Consider the following 14445-nt stretch of genomic DNA (forward strand, 5'->3'; position numbering starts at 1 on the left):
AATTGGACAAAAATCAAATAAAATTAAAAAGTGGGAAAATAGAAGACAATGTCGAAGAATGCATGAAGATTATAGTAGAAAGGAGGATTTTCAAAATCTGAAAGAGAAGAGATGAGAAATTAGACCAAGCAGCTCCAATTTATATCAAAAAAGGAGTTGCAGGAAAAGAGAAATGTGATGACAGTTTAGTAGATAATGGCTGAGAAATTTTAAAATATTAAGAAAACCAATCTCAATAGACTTAAAGTCAAGAATCACATGATTATTTCGATAGATGCAGAAAAAGCATTTGATAAAATACAGCACCCCTTCATGCTCAAAACACTAGAAAAAATAGGGATACTGGGAACATTCCTTAACATTGTAAAGGCCATCTATGCTAAGCCCATGGCTAATATTATTCTAAATGGTGAAAAACTGAAAGCATTCCCTCCAAAAACTGGAACAAGGCAGGGATGCTCTCTTTCACCACTTCTATTCAATATCGTCCTTGAAACTCTAGCCAGAGCAATTAGACAGACCAAAGAAATTAAAGGGATACGAATAGGAAAAGAAGAACTCAAACTATCCCTATTTGCTGATGATATGATTGTATACTTAGAGGAACCAGGAAATTCCACCAGAAAACTTTTAGATCTCATTAGTGAATTCAGTAAAGTAGCGGGATATAAGATCAATGCACATAAATCGAAGGCATTTCTATACATAAGCGATGAATCTTCAGAAAGAGAAATTAGGAAAACTACCCCATTCACAATAGCTTCAAAAAAATAAAATACTTGGGAATCAATCTCACAAAAGAGGTGAAAGAACTCTACAATGAGAACTACAGAACACTAAAGAAAGAAATTAAAGAAAACCTTAGAAGATGGAAAGATCTCCCATGTTCTTGGATAGGAAGAATTAATATTGTCAAAATGGCCATACTACCTAAAGTGCTATACAAATTCAATGCAATTCCAATTAAAATCCCAATGATGTACCTTACAGAAATAGAGCAAGCAATTATGAAATTCATCTGGAAGAATAAAAAACCCAGAATAGCTAAAGCAATCCTTGGCAGAAAGAGTGAAGCAGGGGGTATCGCAATACCAGATCTTCAAGTCTACTACAAAGCAATAGTAACAAAAACGGCATGGTATTGGTACCAAAATAGAAAGGTGGATCAATGGTACAGAATAGAGGACACGGACATAAACCCAAATAAATACAATTTTCTCATACTAGACAAAGGGGCCAAAAAAATGCAATGGAGAAAAGATAGCCTCTTCAACAAATGGTGCTGGGAGAATTGGAAATCCATATGCAACAGAATGAAACTAAACCCATATCTCTCACCATGCACGAAACTAAACTCAAAATGGATTAAGACCTCGGAATCAGACCAGAGACCTTGCATCTAATAGAAGAAAAAGTAGGTCCAGAGCTTCAACATGTCGGCTTAGGACCAGACTTCCTCAACAGGACTCCCATAGCACAAGAAATAAAAGCAAGAATCAATAACTGGGATAGATTCAAACTAAAAAGCTTTCTCTCAGCAAAGGAAACTATCAGCAATGTGAAGAAAGAGCCTACAGAGTGGGAGAAAATCTTTGCCAATCATACTTCAGATAGAGCACTAATCTCCAGAATCTATAAAGAACTCAAAAAACTCTACACCAAGAATGCAAATAATCCAATCAACAAATGGGCTAAGGAAATGAATAGACACTTCACAGAAGAAGATCTACAAGCAATCAACAAACATATGGAAAAATGTTCAACATCTCTAGTAATAAGAGAAATGCAAATCAAAACCACCCTAAGATACCATCTCACCCCAATTAGAATGGTGATTATCAAGAATACAAGCAACAACAGGTGTTGGCGAGGATGTGGGGAGAAAGGTACACTCATACATTGCTGGTGGGGTTGCAAATTAGTGCAGCCACTCTGGAAAGCAGTATGGAGACTCCTTAGAAAACTTGGAATGGAACCACCATTTGACCCAGCTATCCCACTCCTTGGCCTATACCCAAAGGACTTAAAATCAGCATATTACAGAGATACAGCCACATCAATGTTCATAGCTGCTCAGTTCACAATAGCCAGATTGTGGAACCAACCTAGATGTCCTTCAATTGATGAATGGATAAAGAAAATGTGGTATATATATATATATATATATATACAATGGAATATTACTCTGCCATAAAGAATAATAAAATTATGGCATTTGAAGGCAAATGGATGAAACTGGAGAATATCATGCTAAGTGAGATAAGCCAATCTCAAAAAACCAAAGGAAGAATGATATCGCTAATAAGTGGATGATGACACATAATGGGGGGTGGGAAGAGTTAGTGTTAGGGTTAGAGTTAGGTTTAGGGAGGGGGGCAGGAATGGAGGAAGGAAGGACTGTATAGAGGAAAAAGAGGGGTGGGGGGGGAAGGGAAAAAATAACAAAATGAATCAAACATTACCCTATGTAAATTTATGATTACACAAATGGTATGCCTTTACGCCATGTACAAACAGAGAAACAACATGTATCCCATTTGTGTACAATAATAAAAAAAAAGTTTAAAAGAACAAAGTAAGTTCAAATCAAGATAAAAAATTTAAAAATGTCTTTATATTATATATATCCATAGAAAGTCAAAGATGAATAAGAATAATGAAAAAACCTATATTAGTTATCAGAAGAAAGACAAATTATCTACACAAGAATGACAATTAGGTAAGGTATTTTCAAAACTCTGATGAAAAGTATGTCAATATAGAAGTCTTATGTCCAGCAAAACTATCATTCAAGACAAAGGAAGAAATTTAATTTTTAGTTAACTGTGAACAAATATTTTAATATCCACTGAATGTTTCTGTTTAGAAAGTATACTATTTGAGAAGGGGAAAAATTATATGTAACAATGGAAATATAATAATTGATTAAATATACTCATAAGGGTGATCACCTATTGATTATAATATAGTAGCAGTTTCTAAAGGAAATGACAATACTAAAAGTCTGGAAAAACATGAAAAGGAAAATGGAAGGAGCTCAATTATTAGCTGAATGTTCTAAAGCTCTTATTTGGAAGAATAAATATATGATATAATAGTATGTTATAAAATTGTGTAATTAAGAAAATGTTAATATGTATAATGAACCAACAATTTAAATAGAATACATGTATATAGTAATACACAGTTTCCAAAATTTTATTGGTGGAGTCAAGGGGGAAATAGTGAAAAATGTATCAAGACAACAGACAACTCATAAAGAAAATAGAATGCAAATATAAATAAATTCTCCTGATATAAAGTAGAGAATATAAAATTGAACAAAATTTACAAAAATTACATGTATCATGGTCCCAACTGTATAATTTATATACATGCAATACACATACCAGATAGAAATATACCAAAATATAAATATTTTTTATATTGGACTGTAGGAGTGAAGATAAACACATTTTCTTCTTTATATTTTTCTGTATTATCTAAGTTCCTATTTTAAACTGATGCAAATTTTAAAATCATAATAAAAATTTATTTTTAAGGGAGTATAACATAATAGTGAGGTGTGTGCTTAGCATGTGCAAGACCCTGGATTCAATCCCTAGGACTCAAACAAAAAGTTATTTTCTAAAATACTTATTTTTTTTCCTCTCTCAAAAATAAGGGAAATAGTAAATATCAGCAATTTGCCATTTTGAAATAAGTAGAAAAACCAAACACAGTAGATGTTCTATAAAATGCCAAAATGAGATTCGGTTGTCTTATTAAAGTATCTAAGCCACAACACATTATTTATAAGCCATTCCTGAGAAATAAAAAGCAAGTCTCCAAACAGAAACAGAAGTGATAATGCCAGTAAATGGGTGACCTCACTGATCACACCTTATGATAAATAGTTGATATTTATTAGATATTTATTGTATAAAAATTTTAGAATAAATGCCTTACAAATTATCCTCTTTTTAAATTTAATTTAAGCGTGTGTGTGTGTGTGTGTGTGTGTGTGTGTGTGTGTGTGTGTTTGTATGTGTGTTCTGGGGATTGAACCCAGGGACTATGTATCACCCAGGCCTTTTTATTTTTTTGTAACTTATGCTAAGTTGCTCAGGCTGACCCTGAACTTATGAACCTCCTTCTCAGCCTCCTGAGTTGCTGGAATTACAGGTGTACCACTGTGCCCAGCCATTACCCCATTTTCTAAACCTATTTAAAAACAAATTGCCTCTAAAAATTATGGTCAGGTGTTTAAGTATTCTTAAATTTTCTAATTTGATCACGTAAATAACTTCTGATAAGCTACATTGGTCAAATGATGTGAATGGTTATATTCCTGATACTTCTTTATTTCTCAGAAATTAGATTTAAATTTTGTTTCACAAGATTTCCTTCCTCATGTCCTAAGACACCTTATTTTTCTATTAAAATACTTGAATTTCTGAAAAGCAAACCATGAAGTAAATTATTTCTGTCATTTTTAATTCTCAGAGTTTGACAGCCTGATAAATAGCTCTTCAAGCTAATCTCATTTTATAAGAACAGTAACATATAATTACATTACTTCACAAACTGTAGTTTCATTTCCCTAACTTCACTGCAAGCTCCTCAGAGGCAAGTGCATGCTTCTGTTATTAACATAGCACCAGGACCACGTTCCTCAAAATATGTTCAAATGTGTTCTACCAACCACAGAATCCACCACACATTCTGTGAAGAAAGTGCTCTGTGGTCAAATAAATTGGAGAACTATTGCAAATGCTCTTTTGGAGAATACTGTGGATTCCTTTAAAATTTAACTTAACCCCAGCAGTTTTTATATTCATTTGGTCATGAACTTTCTCATTTCTGTAGATCAAATTTCTACAACCTGTGGGCAAAGTGGGAGAGATACTGAGCTATCAAATGTTAGAGCTGGTAATGGAGCATATGAGAGTTTCAATTTCCTCTTTCCTCTATATGAAGTGTAACCCTCATGGTTAAAATCATCTCCTTAACCTTCTGAGGCAATTAAAAATTGCTAAGATGGTCCTTCAATATTTAGTCTTCTGTAGCTACCACATTACTCAAGAAAACATAAGAGGAAATAGTATTCAGTGGCACTGGGCTGCTTATCCTTCTGAAGTCAAATATCTATGGTTACTTAACACTTTCAGTTAGTTCCAGGTCTTGTGAGAACTTGCCATTTTCACAATTACAGGTGTATTTAATACCTGTAGAAAGAAGACATGTAGGTACTAAAAGAAAATGGGGTATTCCAAAGTGATGCACCTACCACAGCAAATATAATGCCCCTGGTAATAAAGACATTATTCCTCTCATCTGTTAAATCACTGTAAATAGTTGCACTCTAGTCTACAAGACTGAATTGTTGATCAGACTATGAGGTATTTTCTATATCCTCATAAATGTCCTATCACCACATCAGTGTGTTTAAAATTTCATAAGCGAGTCTAAATATCTGGCATAATTTTGAAGCATGATAAATTTGATAAATATTATAACAAGAAAGGTTTTTATTTTCTACTGGTTTAAGATTTCACTCTTTTTCTGGGGGGTGGGTGGGTACTGGGGATTGAACGCTGAGCTACATCCTGGTCCTTTTTATTTATTTATTTATTTATTGAGATAGGGTCTCACTAAATTGATTAGGGCCTCTCGAAGTTGCTGAGGCTTGCTTAGAAACTGAGATCCTCCTGCCTCAGCCTCCTACATCACTGGGATTACAGGCCTGTGCCACCACTCCTGGCTTAAGAATTCATTCCTCAATACACACTACCATAATATTATACAAGTATAACAAGTTTGAAAATTGTTATCATAAAAATAAGGGAAGTCACGGTAATCTTTCTTGGTTTCAATCAATGGTACCTATGTGAAAGACTTGAAGGGGGCTGATCTAAATGACAGAATTTTAGCCCTCTTCAACAACGGCTGAATCTCTGTGTACCCACAGCACTTAGCAATTGCCCAATATGAATCATACTGCATACAAAAGAACTATAAGCAAACTATATAATTTTGTTATTTTGATTGAAATCATATTAAAATGTCTGACTAGAACATGATTACAGATTGGTATCTTTGAATAAACACATCTCAAAATTAGGACTGAGTCTCTTCAAAATTTATGTCTCTATTTTTGGCTCTGGACAGGGGTAACCAGACCTCCTGTTTGCATATTGTGATACAATACAAAATGAAAATGTTACATACATTTATTCACTCCCTTTCTGTATTAAATAGAGCTAGAAATAGTTTAAATAGATACTGGGGCATTCTCAACTCTATAACAAAAGTAAACCTCACAAAAAACAGAAAAAAAGGGATTATACTCAGGAAAAAAATTACAAACTATTTGCTTCAGTGTAAATCTTTCTATTTAGAAATTTGAGGAATTTTAGACTCTCTTCAAAATGACAACCTTAAGGTTAAAATCATTCTTGATTAGAAATAAAATAATATGTCCATGTGTTTTGTGACCATACTATATAATAAGATACTCTGTTTCCAGGAAAGTTCACAAGCCACAAAACCTTCTGCAAGCATACTTAGAGAGTATGGTACGGATTATTTAGCCTTTTTTTGCAGTGCTGGGGATTGAACCCAGGGCCTTGGGCATGTGAGGCAGGCACTCTACCAAGTGAGCTATATCCCTAGCCCCCACTTACCTTTTAACAATGACATAATCTGGGTCCAATGGTGACATGATAAGTATCATGGAGCACAAGCTCTCGGCTATAAAATAAAAGCAAGATGCAAACCTGATCCTGATTGTTATTCAAATAATGAAGGTCCTGTTAACTAACTAAATTTTCAATACAGATTTTTTTTAAACAAAAACAAAATTGACAAAACTTTTCTTTTGCAACATATCCCCAAAATTGAGTTCTACGAGGCTACAAAACATTAATTTACTTCCCTGAAAAAACATTGAGAACACTACCTTTTCTCATTAAGAAAAGCAGAAATAAAACATGTAAGTTCAAGATTATGTTACCTTTTTAAGTCTTTCTTCAGTTTTCTGAGATCTTTTTGAAAATCTTTAAACTTTATCTGTGAGGCCTGAAAAAGGTCCTGCAGTTCTGGCATTGGAAAGTCACACTGTTCTTTTCCAGCATCCTAAATGACAAACATTACTTTTAAACAAATAGGCATCAATATAAAAAAAAAAAAATTATGCAATAGTAGCAAAGGAAAAAACAAAATCAGAACAACAACAAAACATTACCAAATAACCCAAAGAAAGAACAAAAAAACTATATATCTAAAAATGATCTTACCTCATCAAAATTTCAAAGATAATATGAAACAATATATGACAGAAGGCTTCTGCTACTGTCCTCGGTAGAAAGATCAAATTATTAACGATATATTTTACAAATTATTAAATACATAGCATTAAATAAAATAAACTGCAGTGAAGCTACAAATATACAACAAGATTGAAATTTTACATTCTTAATTGCCTCACTTATTTTATCTAAAGAGTTATGCCTCAAGTGAAAGCAGAGTTGTTTAAGGGCAGTCAAAACTATAAATACTTTCCTAGTTTTACCCTCCTCGATCATAAATTGAGTTCAACTTTTATGTTATTTATTTAATGTTTTATTATGAATTTTTGTTCATTATTTTTATAACTACTACCATAATGAAATAATTAAATATTGCTAGCTTGTCTATATAGCTGGACTAGCAGGTACTACTGCAACTCTAAGTGTGACTTAGAATCATTAGCATGTAGAAAAGTATCATTTCAAGTAAATGGGAGCTTTTAAAATGTGAATGATATTATAATTTGTTATATCAGCGACTGAGATTGAGGAATTAATAATCATGCAGCTAAATAAGATAATGTGTGTAGTACTATATTTTTTAAAAATGTAAAGTTTTTTCATATCTAACAGTATTCAAAAATAGCTTTTCACTTCCTTTCTAGAGGTATTGAATTTAATTAACTTTTTGCTTTGCTACAAGTTAGCAGTAGATAATTTGACTTCAAGAGACCAAATATCTGTGTACGTGTATGTATTTATGTGCGTGTGTATATACATATATTTTTTAAACAAGTCTATGATATAAACTAATTTCTCTGAAATATTCGATCTGTTAAACTGAAGTAACTTTGGCCTAAATCTGTCTCCATACTTGAGTGACACAGTTGGCCCAAAGTGGCCTTACTACATAGTAATCTGAAACCTAATTTGATGCATAAATTTTCACCTAGCCTGAGTATACCCTATATAACCAAGCAACTGAGTATCAATGCTGAACTTCTACTCAATCAGAGGCTGAAAGCTGCCCAAACAAGGCCACATAATGCAAATGAAAATTCTTGTCAATCAGGCTGTTTTTGTATATTACCTATTTTCTGTGATTATAAATACAACCTGCACTTTGGAGATGTGGCACCTCCTGAACCATCTTTGATCTGGAATGCTGCCTTGTTCTAGAACTTTTAATTGCTCAAGTAACTTCTGTAAATTTTAACTGGTCGGTACTCAGATCAAGCCATGATTTTTCCTCTGATTATAAAAAGAACAACTGTCCTTCATAGTTGAGTTTGACATGGGATAGTAATATATCTATTAAAGGTTTCCCTCATTAAACAAGATTTGCTTGTAAAATGATTTAAGCAACCTTTCTTTTAACTTATAAATCAATTGAACAGCAGTACATGAATCAATTACTGAAATATTTGTTAAAAACCTGCTGGTAGTCATACTGAACAAAATTCTAAGTAACGGTTCTATCCTTGAGGTTTACACATAAAACTGAGGAGATCAGTTACATTCATTTTAAAGAGAAAGAACCAATTCAGGAAGACCTTGCATAGCTTTTCTGCGAGGGCATGTGAAATTATTTAAAAGCATTTGCTTCCTGATTCAGTATTTTATTTTTATTCTAGATTACCCCATAGTTACTTAAATTAGTAAGATTTAACTTAACAGAGAGTTGAATCAAAGATGTAAACCAATACAAAAAACTCACAAATAATCACTGTTTATCTGTAATCAGGATTACCACAATATATTTTGGATCCATTTTGATAAATTGAATATTATGTTGATGTATTTATATTTCAATGTTATCTGAGAAAGTTGTTTCAATAATGTGAAGTTACTAAGAAATATCTGAAAACTAACATACTTAGAAAACTGTTTTTTACAAATGTGACTTAAGTCTATACATTCCTAGAAAATGTTTCTCATACATATATAATAGCATTTGAAATATATACTTGTGGTTATTGAAATAACCACAAAAATCACAAAAAATCATGCCAAGAAAGAACTATGTGCTATTTAATTTTAGAAAAGCATACTGTCTGGCATTTCATAGACACTCAATGAAAAATGGTGGATAAATACATACATATATGTATGTGAATGAAAGAATAAACAAAACCTGACTGATGAAAGAGACCAAAAAAGTCTATCTTATCAGAAAGATAACTGTATTATCTAGGAAGGACAATCCATATATTTTCACTTCTAGAAGCCAATTGTTTACTTAAACTCAGTATTTTAGAAATGTGTTCATATTTCCTTCATCGTAATGTAGTGATTCTTTTATCGAAGAAACATAACTCTTCATTGTCTAAGTTTACCAAATCAGTCTTTAGTCTGTGACTCTGCCCATCATCTCTAACCTTATATTTATACTGGCACGTTTACAATCACTTAGATAATAATTTTAAACAAACATCTGTAGAAGCAGATAAAAAAAAAACTAGATCTACAGAGTGGCTTAGACCTTCTCATGCACACCAGTATGAGGAAGGAAATGATATGTAGAAAAGCAAGATCATCTTTCATATTTTATTTATAAATTACTTCCCTCATCTTTGTTTTGTTTTCAAAATACATTAGCTGTTGGCCTCTGTAGACTAACATGGAGAAGATAACAGGTAGATATCTAATTCATAGAAAATGATTCATCCTCACATTCCCAAAAGAGAAACAGTAGCAGACTTGGTAATGATAGACTGAAAAGAATAATTACTTTTATTTAGAAATACTATAGTTATTCATTAGACATAAAATTCAAAATTACTCCGTTCAGGAGACATCATTATTCACAAATATGCTGTGGTTTACTTTTATCTAGCTTAGAACATAAAGAAACATTTGATCTTGGAACATAAAGAAATATTTACTACAACTGATTTATAGTCAAATCTATTACCAAACAAAACATCAAACAAAATATTCTCAATTTGCCTATATCCATTAATAAAAAATACTTCCACTGCTTTTGAAATCTTTCAGCTTTGGGAGAATGTCTAATCCAAACCCATCTGCCTGTCCCCAAGTTTTACTTCCACCTTTCATGTAGCTGCCAAAGGCAAGAACCAAACCTAGAACTTGCATAACCCCTGGGCCATTTTTTAATGTCTATAAGACAGAATAAAGAACAAATCTTTTCTTATACAAAGTTTTACTTGAATCATCCAAAATCGATGCCAACTATTCACATTATAGCAATAGTTTTGGGTTACAACCAAACTTTGTCTTTCTTCAGTACTATGTATACTTTAAGAGCAGTGTTCTCCAAAGTTAACTTTAAAAAGATGTACCAACAAGCATTCGGGTAAGCTTTTGTAAGTTGAAAGATGCCAACCTAGGCCTTTTCTGTGATGTAATTGCAAGGGAAATAAATATGGCTATAACACTGAGAACTACTACAAAACATCATCATCATCATTATCCTAATTATGCCTATGTCTAAAACAATATAAATTTTTTGGCATAAATTATAGAAAGCCAAAACAAAGTTATAAAGATTCATTTCCAAATGAGTATACACTCACTTCTTCCAGAACATACTTAACTTCAATTTTCATGTCATTTCCTCTGAAGATGTCTTTGATAACATCTCTCCACTTTTCAAAAGGATTTACCACAACTAGAACAAATGGTACTACTGATTTTTGACAATTTATAAAAAAATGTTAATATTAGTCATTTTTGCCAAACATTTATTCTTCATTTTCAAAGGAATTTTTATCTTCTGTTGAATCAAATGGCTTCTCATAAATCATTTGGTTGGAATAATTATTAATAATTTGTTGAGGGGTCAATCCAAAGAAATGAAGGGAATTAAATAATATGCCTTCGAGTCACATTCATTTGCAAGTCTGCTATCCAAGGGGACCATAAGAAGTAAAAATTTGGTTTTGGCAAAAGCAGTGGTAAAAGAGCTCTCCAGAGGCCAGCACACACTGGCCGTACTCTCTCAATGTGGTCCTGCAGCCCTGTTTGCCAATCTGAGCATGTGCTTTGATCATGAAGCTCAATCAAAAATGTTCCTGCATGTGGGACTACTATCCCTCAAATTTAATGAGTACTTAGAGTAAATAAAAATTTTGTAATATGAACATGACTGAACAGAATTAAATATCAGAACTCAAGCTTCATTCACTTTGGACCAGAACCCTCTACACATAATTTCTGTAGTAATTCCAGTGTGCAATGAACTGAACAAATACTTTCTGAAAATGTTAACTGGAACAGGATGCAAAAGACTCGCTCTGAAAAGTGGGGGATTAATGACAGTTCATAAAGGCACCTAAGGAAATAAAGCCAAGTTAAGAGAAAAAATATAATTTGTATAAACAGATGTTAATCCTCATCTCATTCATAACAATTACACCCTCAAGACTGTTTTTCCAAATGGCAAGAGCCCACTGTAGCCTGGAATGCCCTCCCTCTATGGGGCCTGAAGGCATTGCTTACTGTTCAGGTTTGTCCAGAGACTTGGCATTTTCCTTGTCTTTGAAGGATCGGCTGTGCTTTTCAATTTTTTCCAGTTCATCTGACTGCGCTCTCTGGAAAAACAAAAGCCAAATCTGTTTCTCAAAATCTGGTCAATTGTATCCCTTAGGTAACGATGATCTTCATAAAGCAAAACTCTCCATATTTGCATATTTCTTAGCATCTGTTTGTAGTAAAACTTGAATTAATTCACAAGGCATTTTAAAGTGTAAATATGTGTAATACAAACCAGATCATCCCCTAAACTCCCGAATAATGTTACTGAGTATTAGTGATCTGCAAAACATTTATTCATTCAAACATACTTTAAAACAATAGTTTTCCTTTCTTGTTATTGTGGTTGTTTATAATACTCTCTAGAAAGAAAGAATGTCATTTCTAAAATCATATTTCTTATTCAGAAATCAATCAAATTAAACTTAGAAGCAATTTGATCCTTAAGTTTTTGTAACATTTTATCCTATTGCAATCATTGTGTACTCCTTTTTGTATTTTAGGGAAAGGAAAGTACAATTAAATTACTATGACATGGAAAAAATAAATGGTTTTGATCCCTTTGCTGAATTTGTTTGTGAAACAAAAAATAGCTCCAGGCTAATTTTCTTCCTAAGTGTCTTCTTTCACCTTTTACAATGGCAAGCTAAAAATTTGTTTGTTTATAGAGGAGGATTCTCTGCATTTTAAGTGTAAGATAGAAGACGTTATAGTATTTTAAGCAGCACAAATCTATTTCTTTTACAGAGCATTTAGATTTTTTATTTGTATTCTTGTCTTTATTTCATAAAGATGTTTCAAAAGAGCCCAAATTGTACATTTTCTAAATGCATTAAAGAGTAATAAGTATACTACTATTGTGAGTTTAATCTATTCCTCAGAACTTAAAATTCCTTTTTTGTTTGTTTGTTTGTTTGTTTAAACAGAAGAGTAACTCAGACAAGAACTGCTGCAGAAGATGAAGTCTTAATAGATTTCTAAGGAATAGGTAGGCACCATCAAAACAAAGCTGCATTCTGCTCTGTCCTGTTGCCCCCAGTTTAGTAGGACTTCTCTCAGGAATATTAGGGGAGTAAATATCACCTGATTTACTTCTCAGTTACCTGGAGTCAGTCCCATGGCACATTGAGAATGTCACTTAGAGCCACATTACAAAATGACCTTTTGAAAATGACAATATCCATTTTACTTGCAAACTAAAGACCAGGGTAAAATTATAAAAGAATATTAAAGCTAAGTATACTGACAAGGCAAGATTTACTGCAGGATTCACAAGTCCACACTTAAATCGGGTGCAGAATGAGAGCAGTTGTTCATCTGCTTTTTCTAAGCCTCACGTCATTCCATACCTAAAATTTCATCCAGCTTGATACAATCTGGTGAAATATTTCTACTTTTGGTTTGATTTTGTTTCTTGAACTTGAGACACCTTGACATGGACTAACCTAGCTGAGCTGGTACATGGAGCTGAATGACTAGAAGAAATCCACTCCACAGGTCCAGTAACTTCCCTCTATCTTAAAAACCAGACCAACCAACAAAACCCCATGGGCAGCTACCAGAGAGAAAAAATGGCCAGGATAAATTGAAGGTACAAAAGAAAGAATAAATTTCCTCAATATCTTCTGAACAAAATGGCTTTCTCCTAGTACTATAGTCACTTCCCAAACTATTGAGCACATATGAATTACTAAGTGCACAGTCCTTTATACTCTGTACTCTACTAAGAACTAGATCTGGGCTGGGGAGATAGCTCAGTCGGTAGAGTGCTAGCCTTGCAAGCACAAGACCCTGGGTTTGATCCCCAGCACCGCAAAAAAAAGAACTGGACCTTTTCCAGATTATAACAAAACAGAATGTTTTTGTTCACTTCAGTATGAAACAAAGCTGCTCTGGACTGACAGTATATTCTAGGGCTAGCACAGAGAACTGCCATTTATCCATGTTCCATAAACTCTTTTCTTCTTATCCACAACTGTATGAGCATGATGCAGTACCTTCTAATTTATTTGTTTTTCTTTCTGGAGCTCAGATAAGGTAATCAATCTCTCTCTCTCTCTGTCTCTGTCTCTCTCTGTCTCTCTCTCTCACATACACTCACACAATTTCTCATTCATGGTACTATCACTTACATTAGTCCATTTTCATTGCTATAATGAAATACCTGAAGAAGGCTAACTATAAAGAAAAGAGGTTTATTTAGATCACAGTTTTGAAGTCTGAAAGTCCAAACAGCACATGCTTTGAAGAGGGACCTGCAGTAAGCAAGGGATGCATTTGTGAGACTGAGAGATCACATCTCTAAATAGAAGCAAAAAAGTGGTTCAAGGATCAGGCTCATTCCTATTACTTGCTCTGAAGAGAGCTCAGGGGTCCCATGAGAGCCCAGAATTTCCAGAAGAGCTATCCAAATCCCTTCTGAGGGCAGCTCCCTCAACAATCTAAGGACCTCTCACCAGGCTCTACCTCTTAAAAGTTCCATTACCTCCCATACCACCACTAGCTTCTGACAAATGAAGCTCTGGGAGACACACTCCAACCATGTCCAAACCATAGCAAAGATGAATGAGGAAACACTGAACCAGCACTCCTGGGAAAAACCCAGGGTTCCCCTCAGTCTCTGGAGTTCCATTTTCATTCATCAACTGATCAACTGAATGTAACCTTTTATAGGTTCAAA

General features: G+C 33.5%; 1 long non-coding RNA gene across 2 annotated transcripts in view; it reads right to left on the reverse strand.

Annotated features, from left to right (window-relative positions):
* Positions 1–11827, reverse strand: part of LOC124974087 (uncharacterized) — a 49548-nt gene extending 37721 nt beyond the window's left edge. For both annotated transcript variants that reach the window (XR_007106745.1, XR_007106746.1), the window contains exons 1-3: positions 11733–11827; positions 6995–7116; positions 6666–6732 (exon numbers count right to left, since the gene is read on the reverse strand). This is a non-coding gene — a long non-coding RNA (uncharacterized LOC124974087). The remainder of the gene's footprint in view (positions 1–6665; positions 6733–6994; positions 7117–11732) is intronic.
* Between the last annotated feature and the right edge of the window lie 2618 nt (positions 11828–14445).

This window comes from Sciurus carolinensis, unplaced genomic scaffold (genome assembly GCF_902686445.1).
Source record: "Sciurus carolinensis unplaced genomic scaffold, mSciCar1.2, whole genome shotgun sequence".
Taxonomy (NCBI): Eukaryota; Metazoa; Chordata; class Mammalia; order Rodentia; family Sciuridae; genus Sciurus; species Sciurus carolinensis.